This window comes from Lissotriton helveticus, chromosome 1_1 (genome assembly GCF_964261635.1).
Source record: "Lissotriton helveticus chromosome 1_1, aLisHel1.1, whole genome shotgun sequence".
Lineage (NCBI taxonomy): Eukaryota > Metazoa > Chordata > Amphibia > Caudata > Salamandridae > Lissotriton > Lissotriton helveticus.
The window spans coordinates 1029172354-1029185254 of NC_136057.1; positions in this window are offsets into that span (position 1 = coordinate 1029172354).

Sequence of the window (12901 nt, forward strand, 5' to 3'; positions counted from 1 at the left end):
ACAATACCAAAACCAAAGCAGGGAGTCAAACTGCAAATGTCAGAGGCAGGGCACCTCACTCACAAACACACTGTCTCAACTTCACAGACTAAAGAAGTGTGCCTGCACATTACAAGAGCAGGGAAACTCTGCAACAATGCAGAGCCTAAAACAGATCTCTTACGAATAAACCAACCACCAGAGTCCAATGCAGACTGTCGCTACTCCTCCACTCTTCTGACCAGAAATGTCACCAGAGTGCCCACAGGCGAACTGGAATCTCACTTTCTACATATTCAAAAAACCCTCACTTACACTGTGCATGGGTAAAAATGCTCAAGTCTGAAGTGGTGGTTTGCTATGTTATGGAACCGACACCGGTTGAACAACACTCAGAGCTGCTGCGGCAATGGTAAATATGGAAGGTTTGTCTCTGATACCACTTACGATTTGTTGGATATTCATATATACTTGTTTCTTCTTCGTCTTCTCCTTTAACCATGATTTCTTCACTGGCTTTTGCAGTAGGCGCTTATATTCAGTCTATGCACCCCTATGTCCAACTATTGGATAAAACTAGAGGAAGGGTGAGGATATTATTATTAAGATGTGGTGTCCATGTACAACACAGGCAACAGGAAACAGAATGGGAGGACGTGTGACTGAAGTGAGCATCGGATTCTGGTCCATTCTCCGATCCTATCCAGGGATGGGTGATAACCAGGACCAACATACAAACCAAACATTATCCCTAAATGCAATTTAAAAAGGATAGTGAATGCCTTGTCAGCAGAAAAAAACATGAGTGATCATGTAGTCTTTCTCAGCTACCATAAGAATCTGTCTCTCAAAGCTGTATAGATCCAAGTGCCTAACGTAGGTTCTGGAGGTCAGAGCCCAAGACAAAATGACTGGATGTCTACATAAGAGAGATTTATATACTATGAACCTAAAGTAATTTCTCCTCACCAGGGATGAGTGAGATTTCAAAGTAAGGTGAGTGATTTACATTAATTGTGGTTTTAAATGCAACTTGTATTTGTCAGTCAACTGAAGAGGAAACATTTCTATCTTAGCTCGCTTCAGTCTCACTAGACATGTACTCTCAAGCCTAGAGAATCACAGCCTAACAGTGAGCCTTGACTTTGCAGCTGACTCCGACTTATAGTCGGTAAGAGTGCTGCTTGAGATGTTGTACCTATCCAACGCGTGTTTGATTGGTTAGAACCATTCCATACATTTGTTAGCCTAATCATTTTCCACAAAAAGTAAAGTAGGCCATCCGCAACCAACATTGTAACCTTTCTTAATTTAATGGCATTTCAATTTTTTTACCTGAGATTGTGTACATGTTGGACTATAACAGGTTTTCTGGGGTACATTTGCCAACACAGCCCCTGCGTTCTTTGGTACATATACCATCATCGACAACTGTGTGTGAAGTCCTCTTTAATGATGGCTTTGAAGTGGCAAGATGATTGTTGAAGGCAAGCAACATGGACATTCTTTTTATTTCCCCAAAAGACCTACCCAGGGAGGCTTATCAAAGTTTGAAGATGGCATCCTCGTCGCCACTATATAAATAATACATTCTTTGTTGCCATAAAAACTTAATTTCAGGCAAAGTCTCGGTTACATGATTGAAGGTCACTGGACGTGCTCACTGTGGTTTTAGTCTATTGGGAGAGAATGTGTTATTTCCAGAATGACTGATGGTTGAGAACATGGCTTCCAATATACAGTCAGTGTTTCAACTTTATTAGCCACTGAATGGAACTTGACTTTCTCATTCTTTCACTTCTGAAAGTTGTAATACTCACTTACAGTGGCCAAATACCAGCGTTGGCTTGCAATACAATCCGAACCAAGCGATGTAGTGTGATAATTGTTTGTGTGACTCTCAGTAGCAAGTGCACTTTGATTATAATTATTTAACAGAAGGTCCAGGAAAAGTTAGTATATTTCACACAATAATTGATAAAATGGATCATCACAAATTAAATAAAGAATATGTTTTAATGTAATAGTCAGCGTCGAGCTGGTTCTTTTCGTTTTTCTTTCTTGAATGTAATTATATTATGTATTTATTCTGATAAGCAGGGTATACACAAGAACAGCCAACACCTGTTTCGCCTCTTGTACGCCCATGCCTGGAGGCTTTTCATTGCTAAAGTAAAAGTGCTAATTTAATGGGTGGGTGAGACCGGGGTGTATTAATTGTTCAAAGGCTGCATCCTTATACAAGAAGTGAAAAACTTATAAAGTCAAGCGGGAGAGGTTTATGAAAGGCCTGAGGTCATCTGGGATAAGACTTTGTAAGAGAACACTGAAAAAGTCATGGAAATCCGTGGTGTTGCGGTCGCAATCGGGTCTCTGTAGGTCAATAAACAGGGCTGGGTTAGTAGTCCAAAGAAAACAAGGCTTCTGAAACCTCTTCCACTTTTCCACTCTTAACTTTATAAAGTATTTCATTTATCATATAAAGACACATCCTTAACAAAGGACTAGCGTACCCTGGTCTCACGACCCTATAAATTATCACTTCTAAGTTTGAATTGAATAATGCCCCAGGCCTGCACGCCACAAGGGACGAACCACGCGTGAGCTGTTCTAGTGCATACCCTGATTATTGGAATAAGAATATATTATACATAAAGACAAGAAAATAACAACAAAATGAACCAGTTCGACACTGATTAGTACATAAAACACATTTTGTCTATTTCATTTATGATGACGAATTCTATTCCTGCACGCTCTCTTAAATAATACTAGCCTTTGTTCCACACAGAGGAATTGTCAGGCACACTTTCAACTTATTCTAAGCCCTGTCCAAGAGGCTTAGAATACACAAGCAATTTTAATTATAAACCCTTAGTGTTTACCACAGGTTCATACATGAATGCCAACATATATTAGTCTTCAAAATGCATCTTCTCTTCTCTTCAAAATGCATCTTCTCTTCTCATAGCGCTGTTGAAATTGGATTATTGTGTGAGATCAAAAAGGACTAGCCTATTTGTGAATTTACATAGACTCAAGACTGTAAGACAGGGTACAAAACTTTTTGTTTGTCCATGAAGCCCTCAGGCGTCGAAGCACACCCGGGACACACTCGGTGTCACTGGGTGGGCCCGATGATGAAGCATGCCACCAACCAGGTTGGTGGGTGAGGGCTTCATGAACAAACAAAAGGGTTTGTACACTGTCTTACAGTCTTGAGTCTATGTAAATTCACAAATAGGCTAGTCCTTTTTGATCTCACATATAAAACCCCGGGGATACGGACTAGCTAAATATTCCTCTCTCTCTCCTTTGATAGTGATGGAGATAGAAATTGGATTATTCTCTCACTTAAAGATGCCCTCAGACCATATTTATTGAGGCACAATGAGCACATTTCTCTGACCACCCAACCATAGATTTGAGCTATCTCCTCCCTAAAGGGTGTTCTCCATTGAGTCCTATAAAAAGTTTGAGGGTGCTACTCTGCTATGTGTGTGTCTCCTTCCACCTCTTGCAGATTGAGTCGAGATTTTGATTCTGCACAGCAATCATCACCTTCAATTTCTCTAGATTGATTTGAGATTTCAGCTTTGCAATGAATCTATGTACTTCAGCCTCTTTTTCGACTGACTTGAGATTCTCACTCACATATGTTAGCTAGATTTCTCATTGGATGCATTTCCAACGACCACCTTATCAATAGCTTAGAGATCGCTTACTGAGCCGTTGGTACATCTCCTTCGAGGTCCCTAACAATAGGTTTGTGCGTATAATGAGTGCTTCTCCTTCATACTCCCAGCCAATGTATTTGAGCTACTCCTCCGCAACAATTTACCTCCTTTAACTACAGCACAAAGTAAGTTGAGACTCCTTACACTGCAGAGTGTGCATCTCCTTTTGCATCCCCACCAATAGGTTTGATCAAGTTCTCTGCAATTGATGCATGTCTTACAATCTATCTTCCAATCGAGTTGAGATTGATGGTCTGTATAGGGAGCAACTCTTTAAGCAACGCATCGACACACCATCCTAGAATGAACATATCCCTGCAAGCTCCAGATCAATGGGTCTGAGCTAACCAGTCAGCAACAGATGCATCTCTTTCGACCCATCAACCAATTTGAGATTTCCTATTTTGCCAAGGCTGAATCTGTTTCGAATTCTCCACCTATATATTTCAAATTGCTAACTCTGCAATGGGTGCACCTCATTCGAAACTCCCTATAAATACATTTAAGATTGCTTACCGTGCATTCGGCATATTTCTTTCAGCTTCTTTCTCAATCGATTTGATTCCCTACCAATAGATTTAACATGGTTAAATCTTGAATGGGTGCACCTCATTCGACCTCCCAATGAATGTATTTGAGATTCCTTGCTCTGATATAAGTGCCTCTACTTCAAGCTCCCTACCAATACATTTGAGATTGCTACTGGGAAATGGCAGCATCTCTTTTGAACAATGTAGCTTCTATCACCACTCGGCAATTGATGCATCTCATTTGAGATCCCAAAAAAATGATTTGAGAGTGTCGCTCGAAGTTGCCGTGGGAGAGACTCTGAAGCTTGAGACCTTCTGGGAGTGCCTATCTTGACAAAGGAACCGGGAACCAGACCTACCATCTCTGCGGGCGGGCGGAGTGACTCACAGCGGGACTGCGAGTCCCAGGATTCCTGCCTGCGCGTGCCGCACCTGGAGACTCTTCCCCTGAGCCCCCGCCCCCTCCTGGGCGTTCTTAACCGTGACTCACGGCCCCCGCTCCGTGGGTGCCGCTTTAAGTTGCCGTGGGAGAGACTCTGAAGCTTGAGACCTTCTGGGAGTGCTTATCTTGACAAAGGAACCGGGAACCAGACCTACCATCTCTTGGGCGGGCGGAGTGACTCACAGCGGGACTGCGAGTCCCAGGATTCCTGCTGGCGCGTGCCGCACCTGGAGACTCTTCCCCTGAGCCCCCGCGCCCTCCTGGGCGTTCTTAACCGCGACTCACGGCCCCCGCTCCGCGGGTGCCGCTTTAAGTTGCCGTGGGAGAGACTCTGAAGCTTGAGACCTTCTGGGAGTGCCTATCTTGACAAAGGAACCGGGAACCAGACCTACCATCTCTTGGGCGGGCGGAGTGACTCACAGCGGGACTGCGAGTCCCAGGATTCCTGCCGGCGCGTGCCGCACCTGGAGACTCTTCCCCTGAGCCCCCGCCCCCTCCTGGGCGTTCTTAACCGCGACTCGCGGCCCCCGCTCTGCGGGAGCCGCTCGAAGTTGCCGTGGGAGAGACTCTGAAGCTTGAGACCTTCTGGGAGTGCCTATCTTGACAAAGGAACCGGGAACCAGACCTACCATCTCTGCGGGCGGGCAGAGTGACTCACAGCGGGACTGCGAGTCCCAGGATCCCTGCCGGCGCGTGCCGCACCTGGAGACTCTTCCCCTGAGCCCCCGCCCCTCCTGGGCGTTGTTAACCGCGACTCGCGGCCCCCGCTCCGCGGGTGCCGCTCGAAGTTGCCGTGGGAGAGACTCTGAAGCTTGAGACCTTCTGGGAGTGCCTATCTTGACAAAGGAACCGGGAACCAGACCTACCATCTCTTGGGCGGGCGGAGTGACTCACAGCGGGACTGCGAGTCCCAGGATTCCTGCCGGCGCGTGCCGCACCTGGAGACTCTTCCCCTGAGCCCCCGCCCCCTCCTGGGCGTTCTTAACCGCGACTCGCGGCCCCCGCTCTGCGGGTGCCGCTCGAAGTTGCCGTGGGAGAGACTCTGAAGCTTGAGACCTTCTGGGAGTGCCTATCTTGACAAAGGACCCGGGAACCAGACCTACCATCTCTGCGGGTGGGCGGAGTGACTCACAGCGGGACTGCGAGTCCCAGGATTCCTGCCGGCGCATGCCGCACCTGGAGACTCTTCCCCTGAGCCCCCGCCCCCCTCCTGAGTGACGTCACTGCCTAATACCTATAAGAACACGCCAGCCACTCGCACTGCGGGATGCGCGCGGGCGGGCGCCGGGCTAAGCCCGGGCAAAGGGCGGGCCGTTTTAGGCCGTTCAAGGACGGGAGAGGCCGGGCCGGGCCACCTTCCTAACGCCCCATTCTCACTGCCACCTTTGCTTGACTGTTTCTGGTCCCGACACTGGTTGCTACACAATGGCTAGTAGAGAATCAAGAAGCAAGGCTGGTCATGCGGTATCAGGTACTTTGGACAAATTCCTTTATAAGGCAAAATCTGTGGTTAACAATGGTCTAACTCTGCTAGATAAGCAAACTGAAGAGGGTGCAGATTATTCCTCTTTGGCATCCCCGGCCTCACCAACCAATACTAGCACACCTATATTACTTGATGCCACGCATCTGTCAATAATGGATAGCATTGACCAGACCATAGAGTCTGTCCTCCAACAACTAAGGACACCATCGACTTCACGCAGGGACAGAGACTCTTCTTGTACTTTTGCTGATGCAGATCTCCCTCCTGCCGTTGAGTTGGTACAGGTTGACGTTCTGGCGGAGGCCCCAATAGCGATAGAACATATGGGTTGTAGAGGGGATCTTGCATCGAAAAGGAAGAGATCGAGAAAGCCCAAAGGCGCTAAAAGGGCCAAAGTTGATTCTATAATGCCTACTCAGGTAGATAGTGTAGATAATGCAGGCGCGTCAGGTATACCACCTATGATTAATGATATGGAATCATCGAGCATTCAATCTGTCAACTCCATACCTGTGCACACCGGGCCATTTATCTTTGGTGAGACCTCCCCTAACATCGCAGAGCTCCTTATTAGTTCACTCACTGACATCCTCACAAGCCTTTTGAATCCCCTTACAATCAAACTGGATTCTATAGAGTCCAGACTAATGGCTATAGAAAGATTGAGTGCTAATAATGGCGCTGATTTAGGGATAGGAGCAAGCTCGCAGGGGGCACAGGGGGCCAGTGGGGCCAGTGTTGGGATCACCCATTTCTCCATTGCTGCACCCATTCTGGCTCCACCTCCTTCATTAGCCCCTTCAGGGGAAAACACAAATATTATCAACACCGTAGTACCTGCGCTTCAATCTGTACCGCAACCACCACCTAGGCTACAGCCTCCGGTACCAGTCCCAAGAAGGTCGAAGCAATTTGCTCCGGCCACTATACCCAGCCAGGAGAGACTAAACAACGAGACAGGTAATGGTCTTAACCAGTTGGTCAGACCCAACACCAGGCGCAAGGTAGTAAATCTTCCCCCAGAGGCGGCAGCCTATACCGTGATTCTGATGGGGGTACCAGAGCTTACTGGTGGCATGATGGAATCGCATAATTCCTTACGCAATAAGGTAATCAGTTGGCTAAACATCCATAGGCCACTACCATCTAACCTAAGAGGAGAAGTCCTTATGGTTAGAAGGGTCCCATGGGTTGGGCTTACCGTTAAGAAATGTGTGGGGGACTGTATAATTGTTAGTTTTAAGAGTCCGCAGGTGGCTACCTACATCTGTAATTGGCTTGGTAGTTTAGGTAATACCTCTATTGAACTGGTCCCCCTCTCATATTTTTATCCAAATGCACGTAATCTAACTTTGAGGAGGGACGATGGCTGGACACGTGTGGGTTTTGCAGTGGATGGGTCACGCTACAGGCCCAAATATAACGCCTGCCCTGCTTATGTTAACTATACACATCCAAACAGATTCTCTTGCCTCGACTATGTCGATTGACCACAAAAGGGTGTGCGCCTACAATCCAATCGAAAGACTGAAAGTGAATGTGTAGGGCAGGGGATGGCGAGAGGAGATATCGAGATTTCTACTCGAGAATTGGAACCCACCTTAAAGAGCAGTCCAATCCCCACTAATTCTGAGGGCCAAGTAGTTATTTTACTCCAGAGCCCTCTGGGTAGCAACTTAACATCCATGGCCGTATCTACCCCTGTATTAACATCAGCTGCCCCATCTGCCCCAGAAACAACACCGCAAGGGCCCTTAGCTCCACCCATGGATACTGTACTAGAAGCAATTGAGGGGCCGGGATTAAAAGCCCCTACCGAAACACTCAAGGTTCTCTCCTGGAATGTGGCGGGCATTGCAAATAAGATACATACAGCAGACTGGGATTGCCTAGTAGGTAGCAGTGATGTCTGTCTTTTCCAGGAGACGTGGGCTAGGGAACCCCTGAGTAGATCGGGTTACGCGGTCTTTGAAATCCCGGCAAGATGGAGTGGCAAGGGGAGGCCCTCGGGTGGTCTGGCGGTCTGGGTAGCCAGTCACACTGGATGTGATGCGGAGAACGTACCCACGTTCTCGCAGGATATCCAGTGTGTACTGCTCAGGTGGCCCGGTGCAATAAATCTGGCAATTGTTAATATATAATCCCGCCCTGTCAGTGTGGCCAAGGAATCGCCCACTCTCGAAGATCTATCATCTTTTCTGGGCCAATTGCCAATTGACTGCAAGGTAGTGATGGGCGAAGACTTTAACTGCCACTTTGAACCCCTGGAGGGCTTAAAGGAGGGTGTCCTTACTGCTGAGGATGACTTTTGGGGTGTTCCACCTTGCTTATCCCCCCACCCTAAATCTTGGTCCCCACTTGCAGTGCAAATTATGTCCCTTACCTTAAACTTTGCGATAAGGGCTTGTAATGGGCGCACCCCGTCAGACAGCCCCTCTCTATGTACCTTCAATAGGAAGGACCATGAGTCGAGGCTGGATTATATCTTTATAGACATTGCTCTGTGGTCTAAGGTCAAGGACTTTAGGGTGGTAGCTAGAACCGATAGCGACCACAACGCGCTTTTACTAGAGATGCAACATCCTGCACCTGTTGGTGGATCACCAGTCCCTAATCCTAGTGATGACCTAGTGAACCTGGTCCTCACTTCCAACAGAAGCAGAGTAAAATGGGGGAAATTGATAAACGCTGAAGGAAACCTAAGCAAAATCTATGAAATAGCACTCCCCAAATTCGAAGAAGTGGATGAATTAATTGAACAACCTAGAGTCCCAGATTACAACGAGAAACTGGGTAAAATCCATGCCAATCTAGTGGGAGAACTTGCTGAGGTTTTCTATCCGGTGGCAGCACCACGTAGCAAAAAGACACGCACTCCATCCTGGTATAATTCTTCTTGTAAGAAGATTAAGTCAGAACTAATTGCCACAATTAAAGCAGGCTCAAACAAGGTCAGGGTCGCGGAACTAAGGAGGGAATATAAGGCGGCCATGGCATCGGCAAGGTCGGAGTGGGATTGGAACCGATGGCAGGACCTCTCCACAGCATTAGAGGCGAAGGACTCTAGAAAATTTTGGTCCCTAGTAAACACTGATACAGGAGAACCTAAAGCGGCAGTGGAACCTAACATTGCTTCTCCTGTTTGGGAGGCCCACTTTGGTAAATTGTACCAAGACACTATTCAATCTGCCAATGACATGTCCCTTGAGGCCATGTCTTTCCCTGTAACTGGTCTGGAATTTACACTCAGCGAGGTGGTCAGTGCAATAGAGAGACTGGCGATGGGGAAGGCCCCGGGTCTTGATAGACTGCCTGGTGATCTTTTTAAACATCATTCGGAGATCTGGGGTCCGTACCTCCTTATTCTTTTTAATGCCATCTTAGGAGGTATGGAGATCCCCTGTACTTGGCTGGGGGCGGAGATAGTCCCTATTTTTAAGAAGGGTTCTCCTCTTCTCCCAGCCAACTACAGGCCGATCAGCCTTATAGATGTTCCCCAAAAACTATTCTCTCGCATCCTTCTGGACCACCTTTTAGATTGGATGGAGGCCAATGAAATACTGAGTCCCCTCCAGGCTGGCTTCAGGAAAAACACGTCCACCATGGATCAGATTTTCCGCCTCCTCCTGCTGTACTGGAAAACGGTGAGGATCGAGGGGGGGAGGCTGTACATGGTGTTCGTGGACCTGAGGTCAGCCTTTGACTTGGTTCCACGCAAGAAACTGTGGGAGGTTCTGAAGAAGCTGGGTGTTCCGGCCCAGCTACTGCATGCTATAACTAGGCTGCATGATAGCAATTATGCGCAGGTTAGGTGCGGGAGGGATGGCGCGCTATCATCTAGGTTCCCTGTTCTCAGAGGGGTAAGGCAGGGTTGTGTCCTGGCGCCAACCCTGTTCTGCCTCTTTGTTAACAGTGTCATATCCCATCTTGACAATGTTAGGGACAATGACGCCCCCTGTATGGCAGGCAGGAGGGTGCCGGCTATTATGTTCGCCGATGACACCCTACTGCTCTCCAAATCCCCGATGGGGATCCAGCGAATTCTGGATGGATTTGGCCTTTTCTGTAGACAACATGGTCTAGAGATCAATACAGAAAAGACCAAATTCATGATTTTTAATCCATCCCCTAAAACTAGACCCAACCCCACATTGGGGCTAGCCAGCCTTGAAAGGGTAACAACTTTCCAGTTTCTGGGGGTAACACTACATGAAAATTTATCCTGGGACCCCCAGATAGTGAGATCGTGGCTAAAGCTGTCCCAACTGTCTGGCGCAATTTTGAAGGTTGTAAACACCTCTACCTTTAAACCTGTCAGCCCGGCTGTAGAACTGTACAAAACGCAAGCAAAGGTGGCCTCAACCTATGGGAGTGAACTTTGGGGCTACAAAGCAGGGCAAGAACTTGCCAGAGTGGAGAATAATTTTCTTAGACGCCTTTTGGCCCTCCCTCGAGGCACACCGCTGTTGCCCCTAAGATTAGATATGGGTCTCCCCTCTATTGCTGAGGATCTTGAGTCAAAGCCATTAAGGTTCTGGCATAGGCTCTGGTCTACTAGTGAACTTGCGCACTATAGGCAAGACCTTATTCATGTTTTGAACCTCAATCATTCTGATAGAATTCCCTGGTTGGCCTTTGTGAAGAAAGAATTGTATCATTTGAAATTGTCTGAGTTGTGGGATGATCCTGTACAAGGCTGTCAGAGGGTCTCCCGCAAAAAACTGGTGCAAATTTACAAGGAGGAAAGACTAGCACTTTTGGTCTCTGCGTCGAATAACGGCACCCTAACTGATCGCTTTCTGGAATCCAAAAATTCCTATAAATTTGAAGGTTTTATGGATATTATTTTCCCCATTTTGTCACGGAAATTGTTTATACAATGGAGGTTAGGCACATTGCCCATTAAAACCTTTACTTGTAAATGGCTAAAGGGGGACGGCAAAATCTGTCCAGGCTGTAACATTCAAGATGAAGATGATATTCATCTCCTGTTTTTCTGCCCAGCATACAACAGGCCCAGAAAATACTGGTTGGTCCCGTTATGCAAGAACTTGGGATTTAGGAGTCACCTGTATGCGTACAGAATACTGAAAACTAGCACTCTGCCCCATATAGTTTTTGCAGTTGCTAAGTTTTTAACGGCCATGTGGCAGATAAGGAAAAAACTACTGAAAGTACGGACAATGTCATGAACTGTTTTTGTTTTTTTTTAATCCTCACTTGTGCCTGGATTACATTGGGAAGTAATTGTATGTATTGTGTTTTTTAATATTTATGTTTTAAATGTGAATATGCTTTGTATCTTTTATGGTCTAAATGACCGAAATAAAGAATTTTTGGATTGGATTGGATTGCTTACACTAGAATGGGAGCTTTACTTTCAAATTCTGACCAAAGCATTTGAGATAGCAACCCAATAACAGGCCCATCTCCTGCCAACTTCAGACCAATGAATTGCTTACTGAGCAGACTGGACTATATCTGGAAACTCACAGATTATGCGTTAATATGATCAGAAAAATCTCTGTTACACTTTTCTGCCAACCCTTAACACTTTCTACCACACTCAGTTGATGATGAGTACAGCTAACTGTCTTCTTACCTTTGGAGTCTAGATGTGACTTTGGAATGTTGTTCCTAATCTGGGACACAACATCATTCTTACAACCTGCTGTAAGTAGCGCTTTTCTCTTCTTTCACATCCACAGATTCCATAAGTCTTCTTCACATTTCCTTCTCCCTTGCTGTACATGAAGACATAGTTGTTATGTTATGTGTTTTTGTAAAGCACACTATAACACTTGAAGGTATCCTGGGTCTTCGCATAAATTTAATTTAATAACATTATTTATCCTACACTACATTGAACCATATTCACTAATATTCAGTCCATGGAAAACCTATACACTGAACAAACCCTGTATAAAATGCAGTTGCATGCAACAGCTAGTTGCACCTGGGTTGCCTAGGACACATACTGCAAGCATCAATCAATCAATCAATCAATCAATAAAACTGGTTTTATGAACAAAGCCAATCACCCGCGAAGGTATCCAGGTGCTGAGGGCCTTGCTGCCTCCAGTGGTGTCAGTTGAACAGCTGGGTCTTGAGTCCCTTCCTGATTTCCATAAGAGAGGATGAGGTCTGGAGTTGAAGGGAGAAGACGTTCAAGGATTTATTAGTGAGGTAGGAGAAAAAACGTCCTCCACTGTTGTTTCAGCAGATGCGAGAAAGAGGGAGGTGGAGCGGAGGTGTCTGGAGGGTTGCTGGAAGTTCATGCGTTGCTTAATGCATGCCGGTCCTTGATTGTAAAGGGTTTTAGAGATGTGGATTAGCATATTGTATTGGCATCCCTTCTTAATGAGGTGACAGTGTAGCTTTTTGATATGGGGGGGGTTGATGTGGTCTGTTTGGAGAGGTTGAGGATGAGTTTGGCTGTTAAGTTATGAATGGTCGGCAGTCTCTTCTTAAGGAGGTGAGTGGTGATTCCTATGTAGAGTGTGTTGCTGTAGTGCAGTCTGCTGGTAATTAGGGCTTGAGTGATGATTCGTCTAGTGTTGATCGGGAGCCATTTGAAGATTTTCCAAGAGGGAAGAAGCAGACCGAAGAGACTGTGGTGATCTGGCTTTTCATGGTGAGCCTGCTGTCCAGGATAAGGCCAAGGTTCTGGGCGTGGTCTGTTGGTGTGGGTGATGGTCCTAATTTGGAGGGCCACCAGAAGTCATTC